This window comes from Ceratotherium simum, chromosome X (assembly GCF_057802395.1).
Source record: "Ceratotherium simum simum isolate JZ-2026a chromosome X, ASM5780239v1, whole genome shotgun sequence".
NCBI lineage: Eukaryota > Metazoa > Chordata > Mammalia > Perissodactyla > Rhinocerotidae > Ceratotherium > Ceratotherium simum.
In genome coordinates, this window is record NC_141940.1 from 7,576,430 (window position 1) to 7,586,757 (window position 10,328).

Here is a 10,328-nt window from a genome sequence, read left to right on the forward strand (position 1 = left end):
TGTTTCTCATATCGTATTGATGCATTTTTTTGGAACAAGAAACACTGGTGGAATTCCAATCTGGGAAGGGAGCAGATCAAGAATTCTATTCTGAATATTTTAAATGTGAAATGTCTACGAGATGTTTATGGTAGAATAATATTTTGAAATATTAACCACAAGTTCCCTTCACACACACTTTCCTTACCTATTACCTGTCTGCAACTCAGATAGCTGGGCTTAGTGCCATCATCATGAGATCATTATTGCATCCTAAGATGTCCTAAGAGAAAGGAACAGGCAGTGCTCATCTTGTGATTTCCAAATCAACTGGTGAAGCCTATGAAAGATATAACTTTTAAAGGGAAGACTTTTGAGCTGCAATAGCCTGAGACTTCTGAGCAGCAAGAATTGAGGTCCTGGCTTTAAAAGTTGATATAGAAGAATGTCTTTCAGATTATAATAATACTACTGATTAATCACAATTAATTGTTCCTGCCTCAGTAGACCAGATAAGGATCCTCCCAGCTGGGCAGAGGGGCAATATTTGTGGGAAAGGAAGAGAGTTGGGATCTCTGGGAAGGGACCCTAAGATGTGTCCCTTTGGGTTTAGTTCTATGATAAGTACTAATAGAATTCCTCAAAGAGTTTGGGGACCTTAAAATTGAGGGGAATTGAGTTTTATTTTATTTATTATTTATTTATTTATTTATTTTTTTGTGAGGAAGATCAGCCCTGAGCTAACATCTGTGCTAATCCTCCTCTTTTTGCTGAGGAAGACTGGCTCTGAGCTAACATCTATTGCCAATCCTCCTCCTTTTTTTCCCCCCAAAGCCCCAGTAGATAGTTGTATGTCGTATTTGCACATCCTTCTAGTTGCTGCATATGGGATGCGGCCTCAGCATGGCCGGAGAAGCGGTGCCTCGGTGCGTGCCCGGGATCCGAACTCGGGCCGCCAGTAGCGGAGCGCGCGCACTTAACCACTAAGCCACGGGACCGGCCCAAGGGAATTGAGTTTTGATCCACATCCTGTTGCCTTGGAGAGAGTCAAGTCTAATGGATTTCCAGGCAACCCTGAAATACGACACTATGAGCTGGTGGAACTGGATATGCTCTATTGGTCATGATGAGGAGATGATACAGTAGAGTTTATGACTGGAGATGAGATGGGATGTATCTCAGTGTTTACAGATGTCAAATAAATGGCCAGACCACTCTCCCATATGCCGTGATAATGGGCAAGCATTCTAGAACTGAGATGTCATCCTAGGGAGAAGAAAAGGATGGATGGATAAAATGACAGATTATTGTTTTTAAACCTAAAATGACAGAGAAAACTCTGAAGTGATTGAATTTACTGGAATTAGTATATATAGTTTTCTGCTATCAGGGGTCCTTGAGATTAAATCAATTTAATTAGATAAAAATAACCATACCTGGGGCTGGCCCAGTGGCACAGTGGTTAATTTCAGCATGCTCCACTTCAGCAGCCCGGAGTTCACAGGTTCTGATCCTGGGTGTGGACATACACCACTCATCAAGCCATGCTATGGTGGTGACCCACATACAAAATAGAGGAAGATGGGCACAGATGTTATCTCAGGGCCACTCTTCCTCAAGCACAAAGAGAAGATTGGCAACAGGTGTTAGCTCAGGGCCAATCTTCCTCACCAAAAAATAAATAAATAAAAAATAACCATACCTGATTATGTCAGTAAGTGCCTATTATAACCCATAAACATCAAAGTGGGCTTATATATATATATCTCAATTGGACCACATACAATTGATAAATTAACATGTATGTATGTATATACATAAAACATAGTCCCCTGGGGATTATAGTGGGGCTGGAATGATATAATGATAATAGCCTTTACTGTGTAAATAGCTAGGAACCATAGGATTTTTGATAAATAAGGATAAACAAGGCTCACTTCAAAGTTAGAGAGCCTGAGAAAGAGGAATTAACTCAAATGATGCAAGGAACATCTGATACCTAGCTTAATGCTTTTTTAATGATTAATTCATTACTTACGTCTTTACTTCCAAAAACAATGCGAGTCATTTCACAATAAAAACATAGATTTAAAAAACTAATTTTAATACAATAAATATAAAAATCAAGAAATTATGTGAAAACAAAGGGAGGAATTTTCGTATACTTTCCCTATCCCCCACTACACACCCACAGTTGTGTGTACATACACATATACACATGCACAACCAAATCCTGACAAAAGAAGATAAAAATATTTTACACACACATTACTTCTGAAGTTCCCCCAAAATGATAAATATCAGAGCTTTCATTTCATAAAAAATGTAAGCACACTTGTTATCAGGGTATAAGGTTTGCTTCTGAGCCCTAAACCTTCTAAGTTCCTTTAGAAAGAATTTGTCCTTTGGTCCTTTAAATATAATGGCCATTGAGCAGCAGAATAGTCTTTTTGCCCTCCAAAAGGCAGAAATACTCATGGTATGGTTGCTGTTTTACAGTGGTCCTTAAGCTGATGGCATAATCATAAATCGTGAATCTTTAAGGAAATTCAAAGACAGAGTGATATGATTAAGGTTTGTAACTTCTAGGATTATTAGAGATAACACCTGGAGACTGGAGAAGAGTGAATGACTAGCATATCTCTTGCAGTCTTGCTGTCTGCAGACCAGGAGAATGGATGCTTAGGAACTCGCTAGAAGTGCAGGATCTCAACCTCATCCCACACATATGGAAACAGTCATCATTTTATTCTATTGAGATATCAATTTATATACAATAAACTACACAAGTTTAAAATGTAAAATGTGATAAATATTGATATATCTATACACCCAGGAAACCATCACCACAATCAAGAAAGTAAACATATACATCACTCCAAAAAGTTTTCCTGTGCATTTTGCACTGTCTCCATCCTATACATGGATAGTTCATTCATTTTTTTCTTTTGCTGAGTAGTATTTCATTATGCGTGTATACCACATTTAATGTATACAGTCACTCATCGATGGACATTTGGATTGTTTTCAGTTTTTGCCTGTTGCAAATGAAACTGCTATAAACATTTGTGAACAAGTCTTTGTGCAGATGTATGTTTTCATTTTTCTTGGATGTATACCTAGAGTGGAATCGCTGGGTTTATGTTTTTAAAGTCAGGTCCTTGAAGTGTAATTTACATATAGAATAAATGACATGCATTTAAATTTACCCTTTTAATATGTATAGTTTTCACAAATGTAAACAATCATGTAATCCCTACAACAGACAAAATATAAAATATTTTATTCAAACTGAAAAAGTTCCCAAGTGCCTTTTTCTAGTCAATCTTTTTTTCTTACTCCAAATCCCTGGAAACTACAGATCGGTCCTTTAGTCTTTTACTCTTTCCAGAATGTCATATAATAGAGTCATACAGTATAAGCGTTTTGAATCTGGCTTCTTTCATTTAGCGTAATGCATTTGAGATTCATCTATGTTGAAGTACGCATCAGTAATTCATTTCTTGTTACTGCTGAGTAGCATTCCATCGTATGAATGCACCACAATTTGTTCATCCATTCACCACTTGATGGATATTTTAGCTGCTTCCAGTTTTTGGCGTCTATGAACAAAGCGACTAAATAGTCACCTACAGACATTCGTGTAGGCATACATTTTCATTTATCTTGGATAAATACTTTGGGGTCAGATTGTGGGTATCTTGTGCAAAGTGCATGTTTTGTAAAGTGGTTGTATTATTTTACATTACCACCATTTGAGTATGAAACTTGAAGCTGCTTTACATCTTCATCAAAACTGCATGTCATCAATCTTTTTAATTTGAGTGTCCTAATATTCATATAGTGGTATCTCATTGTGGTTTTGCTTTGCATTTCACGGATGATTAATGATGTTCAGCATCTTTTCCAGTGCTTTTCCTTAGTATATCTTTTTTTCATTAATATGTCTTCTTATGTGAAGCGTTTGTTCAAATCTGTTGCCCATTTTTTATTGGATTGTTTTTCTTCTGATTATTGAATTGTAAAATTTCTTGATACATTCTGTATCGTAGTTCTTTGTTTGATATACATGTCTTGAATATTTTTTCTCAGTCTGTAGCTTGCCTTTACTTTCTTTGTGTTTAACAGTGTATTTCAGTGAAAAAAGGTTTAATTTTGATCAAGTCCAATTTATCAGATGTTTCTTTTTTGGTTTGTTCTTTTCGTGTCCTAGATAAGAAATCTCAGCCTATTCAAATTCAAAAGATTTTATTCTATGCTTTCTTCTAGAAATTTTGTAGTTTGTTTTGCATTTAGGTCTGTGATTCATTTCAAGTTAACTTTCGGGTATGGTGTGATAGAGGATTGAAGCTGTTTTTTCCCTTACATTCATGTGGTTGTCTGATCATCGTTTGTTTTAAAGACTTTCCTATCCGTAATTGCCTTGGCACCTTTGTAAAAAATTAACTGGCCATATATGTATGAGTCTATTTCTAGATTGTCTACTCTACTCTGTTTATGTATATCTTTTATTTTGCAAATGTCAAACTCGCTTGCTTTCCATAGTTTTATGTCTTAATCAGTAGAGGGAATTCCCGAGTCCTTTTTTTTTTTTTTTTGTGAGGAAGATCAGCCCTGAGCTAACATCCATGCTAATCCTCCTCTTTTTGCTGAGGAAGACCAGCTCTGAGCTAACATCTATTGCCAATCCTCCTCTTTTTTTTTCCCCCAAAGCCCCAGTAGATACTTGTATGTCATAGTTGTACATCCTTCTAGTTGCTGTATGTGGGATGCGGCTTCAGCATGGCCAGAAAAGAGGTGCGCCGGTGCGCGCCCGGGATCCCAACCCCGGGCTGCCAGTAGTGGAGCACGCGCACTTAACCGCTAAGCCACGGGCCGGCCCTGGGTCCTTTCCCTGGGGCCTTTTTTAAAAATAGTCCTTTAGCTCTTCTAGGTCATTCACATTTCCATATAAATTTTAGTATCAACTTGTCAATTTCTACAAAAAAGAAATAAATAGAAGACTTCTAGAATTTTGACTGGGGTTGCATTGAATCTACAGATAAACTTGGGGAGAATTTACATCTTAACAATGTTGAGCCCTCTGATTTATGAACAAGGTACATCTCCCCAATTATTTAGGAGTTCTGTAATTTCTTCAGCAATGTTTTAATTTTCATTATACGGTTTGTGGACCTATTTTATTAGAGTAATTCCTAAGTATTTTATTGTTTGGTGCTATTGTAAATGATTTTTTAGAAACTTTATTTTCCAAATATTTGCTGCTGGTATATACAAATACAAATAATTTGTTTATATTAATTTTGTAGCCTGTAATCTTGACAAGTTCACTCATTAATTTATTAATTCTAACAGTTGAAACTATAGTATTTGGGGAATTTTCTATATTAACAATCATATCATCTGCAGTAGGGCCTAGTTCACTTCTTCCTTTCTGATTTTCATGCCTTTTTCTTTTTCTTGTCTATGAATTCAAGTAGCAAAAGTGGACATCGTTACCTCGATCTCAAATTTATGGAGAAATCATTTAGTTTTTCTTTATTAATTTTGATGTTAGATATTAGCTGTAGGTTTTTCATAGATGTCCTTTATTGAATTAAGTCCCCACTATTCTTATGTTGCTGAGCATTTTTTTAATCGTGAATGTGTACATCTATTAACAAGATCATATTGTTCTCCTTTATTCTGTTAATATGTAAATAATTTACATTTATTAATTGCTGAATGTTAAACTCACCTTGCATTATTGGGATAAACCATATTTAGTCATGTTGTATTACATTTTTATATATTGGATTTTATTTGCACATATGTTCATGATGGTCATTGGTTTGTTAAAGACACTGTCTTTGTCTGGTTTTGGTGACAGGTTTGTGCTGGCTTAACAAAATGTTTTGGTTTTCATCCTCCTTTATTTTCTGGAAATATTTGTGTAAGATTTCTTTCTTGAATGTTTTGTAGAATTCATAAGTGAAACTATCTGGGCCTGGAATTTTCATTCTGTGAAGCTTTTGATAATAAATTATATTTCTTTACCAGATATATTCAGATTTTCTATTCTTTTTAAAATTATTTTATTGAGGTCATATTGGCTTATAACATCGTGTATATTTCAGGTGTACATTATTATATTTGAGTTTCTGTATACACTGCATTGTGCTCACCACCAACAGTCTAATTTTTATCCATCACCATACATACATGCCCCTTTACCCTTTTCAGCTTCCCCCACCCTCTTCCCTTCTGGTAACCACCAATCAGATTTTCTATACTTAAGTCATATTTGAATTTTGCATATTTCAAATAATTTGTACATTCACCAACACTTTCGTTTTCTGGAATAAAATTGTTTATAATATTATCTTGTTTTAGTTTTGATCTCTTAAGATCTGTAGTGATAACCCTCCTTTTATTTCTGATACTGATGATTTATGTTCTTTCTCTTTATTTCTTGATCAGTCTAGATATGGAGTTTGTCAATTTTGTTGATCTTTTTTAAAGTACCACCTTTTGGTTTTATTAATTTTCTCCATTGTTTGTCAATTCTCTATTTTGCTAATTTATGCTCCTTATTATTTCTTTCTTCCTACTTGTTTTTTGTTTGCTTTCCTTTTTTACTAATTTCTTAATGTAGAACATTTTTTCATTGATTTTAGATATTTCTTCTTTTCCAATGTAAGCGTTTAAGCTTCTAAGTACCCCCTCTAAGTGCTACTTTAGCCATATTCCAAAAAGTTGATGTGTGTTATTTTTGTTATCATTCAATTAAAAACATTTTCTTTTTGTGTGTGTGTGATTTCTTGCTTGACTCATGAATTATTTAGATATACATTGTTTAATTTAGAAATATTTGGGTTTTCCTCGATTTTTTTGATTGCTAACTTAATTCCATTGTCATAGAATACACTCTCTAATGTGTTGATCGTTTTAAATTTATTGATATTTACTTTACGGCCAGCATATGGTCCCTCTTGGTGAATGTACAATGTGAATACTAAAGAATGTGCATTCTGCATGTGTTAGGCATAATATTATATACATAGCAATTAGGTTACATGGTTGAAAATGTTAAATCTTATATTCATTTACTAACTTTTTGTGTGATTTTTCTGTCAATTATTGGGAGAATGAAGTTGAAATCTCTTACTATGACTCTGGTAATATTTATTTCTTCCTTTAATTCTGTCAATTTTTGCTTCAGCTATTTGGAGAATAATTTTATTACATACTTACAATAATAACTGTTAGCTCTTCCTAATGAATTTTCCCATTTATTATTATGAAAAGTTCCAATTTATCTCTGGTAACACTCCGTCATAAAGCCTATTTTACTCTTTGATAATAATATAGTCACTCTAGACATTTGATGCTTACTGTTTGCATGGTATATGTTTTTCTACTCATTTACTTGCAACCTACCCATATCTCCATATTTAAAGTGTATCTCTTATAGGCAGAATATAGTTGTTTCTTGCTTTTACATAAAACAATCTCTACCTTTTAATTGGAACATTTTTTAAGTGTCATTTAGTTAATTATTTATGTATTTGGATTTAAAACTACCATTTTATTATTTTTTTATGTGTGTCATCTCTCTATATTTTTCCTCTTTTCATTCTTTCCTTTCAAACATCAGAAGATTTAAATAATTTAGCATTCAATTTTATTTCATCTCTCATTTTGTGGTTATATTTCTTTATATTTTTAACTAGTTGTTCTAGGAATTACCATATATATTCCTAATCTTTCACAGTTTGAGTTTAATATTATAGAACTTCACATAATATATATAATCTTTCTATTGATATTACTTTTTTCTCCTCTTTCTTGCTATCTTTTTTGTCATAGCTGTGATATATAGTACATATATGGAACCCACATGAGACAATGTTATTATTTTTAAAGAATTTTAATGAATTTAAGATAAAAAACAGTATTTTCCATTTACCTAGACATTTACCATTCCCCATAATCTTCATTCATTCTTGATTTTCCATATTTTTCTCAAGTATCATTTTTCTTCAGCCAGAAGAATTTCCTTTAGCATTTCATGTAGTACAGGTTTGCTAACAACATCTTTTCTTAGTTTTCCTTTATGTGATTTTTAAGAATTTTTATTCCTGCAGAATATTTCCACTCAATATAGAATTCTGGATTGACAGTTTTTCTTTTTTCTTTCTTTCAGCACATTAAAAATATTGTTGTACTCTCTTCTGACTTCTGTTTCTGATGAGAAGTCCTCAGTCATTTGGATCATTGATTCCTGTACGTAAAGTATTGTTTTCCTGTATCTTCTTTCAAAATTTTCTATTTATCTTCTTATTTTAACAGTTCACTTATGATATGTCTAGGTATGGTATTATTTGAATTTATTGTGTTTGGGGTTTGTTGGTCATGATTCTATAAATTTGTCTTTCACTAAACTGGGGACTTTTTCAGCCATTATTTCTACAAACATTTTGAATGCCGCATTTTCTCTTTCTAATAGCTCTAGGAATCAAATTACATATATCATAGCCATATTGTCCCAGTCTATCCTCAGGGATAGCCCAGAGGTCCTCAGGTCCCCGAGGATCTGTGTTTTTTTTTTTTTTTTAATCTCTTTGTTCCTCAGATTGGATAATATCTATTAATCTATCTTCAAGTGCTCTGGCCCTTTCCTCTGCCATCTCTGTTATTCTGTTATTAAACTCATCCAGTGAAATTTTTGTTTCAGATATTGCATTATTGTATTCTAAAATTTCCATTTGGTTCCTTTTTATACTTTTTCTTTCACTGCTGTTACTTCCTATTTGTCATTTTGAGTATTCTTTTTTTTCTACCTCATTGAACATAGTTCTAATAGCTACCTTAAAATCTTTGTCTGATAATTCTAATATCTTTGACATTTTGGATTCACTTCTGTTGCCTGTTTTTCCCTTGCAAAAAGATTGCATTTTCCTGGTTATTATTACAATATGTTATTTTAGTTTTATCCTGGGTACTGTAAATGTTACGTTGCATAGACTCTGAGGATGGTTGATGCTTTTGGTGTTGGTGTCAGTTAATCTAGTTAGATTCAAATTAAGCTCTACCTCATCTTCTGTGGGCTGTGATTCAAATGCCAGTTCAGTTCTTTAAGCCTTCCTTGTGCTGCTTTGAATCAGTCTTGCACATGTATCATTCATGGATTAGTCTGAGAAATGTGAATGTTTATACATGGATTAGGAGTTCCTCTCTCATATTCCAGAGATTTGGCATGGTTACCCAGGTTCCTCATTTTAGTTCCTCTAGACAGAAAAATAATAAGGTTTCTAGAAGAGTTTTAATTGCTTATGCTGTGCTACTCTGGTCTGTGGCCCATTCTCAGGAAAAAACTGAAAAAAAAAAAACTGACAAGGAAAACTCATAGTCTTGTCTGTTGTTCCTTCAAGTTTTGATTCCCCTCCATAATCTACTTTTTTCTCTTCATAATCCTCTGATAGTGTATTTTTATTATTTTTTTTTTGTATTTTGTACAGTTTATAGTTATTATCAGTGGGAGTTTCTGGAAAGATTAAATTGTCATATCAAAACTAGAGTCTGTGTTTTAACAAGGTCTCTGGTGATTCTGAATATACATTGAAATTTGAGAAACACTTTGATTATATCAAAAATTCTTAACTTTGGTCTCACATAAAAATTACTTGAGGAGATTTTTTTAAATCCTAATTCTCAGGATGAGCCCCAGATCAATTAAATCAAAATTTGTGGGTGAAAGTTCTAATTATTGGCATATTTTAAATATTCCCATGTAATTCCAATATATAGTTGAGTTTGAGAGGCACTGCCTTACAGGATCTTTACATATCAGTTACCTCAGGAGTTTTATGTGAAGGGGAGCAGAATTTGCCACCCCAAAATATGTTTATCCTTCTAGGTTCTTGGCTAAGACCCCTCTGTAATAAAAGACAGATTAACAGGAGGAAAACAAACAGAAGTTTAATAACATGTATACCTTCTATATAAATGGGAGATACCCAGGAATACTGAGCAACTCCCCAAGATGACCCAAGCTACCACCTTAAATACTTTCTTCAGCTAAAGACAATAGATGCATGGGATGCAGGGATGCCTGTTAATGGGAGGTGACCAGGACAAGCAGAGAAAACAACGGTGAGATTGTTATGCGTATTTAAGTTGTTGCCCTCTCCATTGATAACAGTTTCTGGAGATTTAGAGTCATCCTTCTCTTCCTAGTACAGAAAGGGAGACACCCTTACAAAGGGAGATTTTCTTTATAACTGTAAATTCCCTTACAAAAGGGTAACTGCTACTCAGTTTTCAGAGCTTTTCTTGTGTCTGCTGTTTCTTAAGATAATGCTTATGCC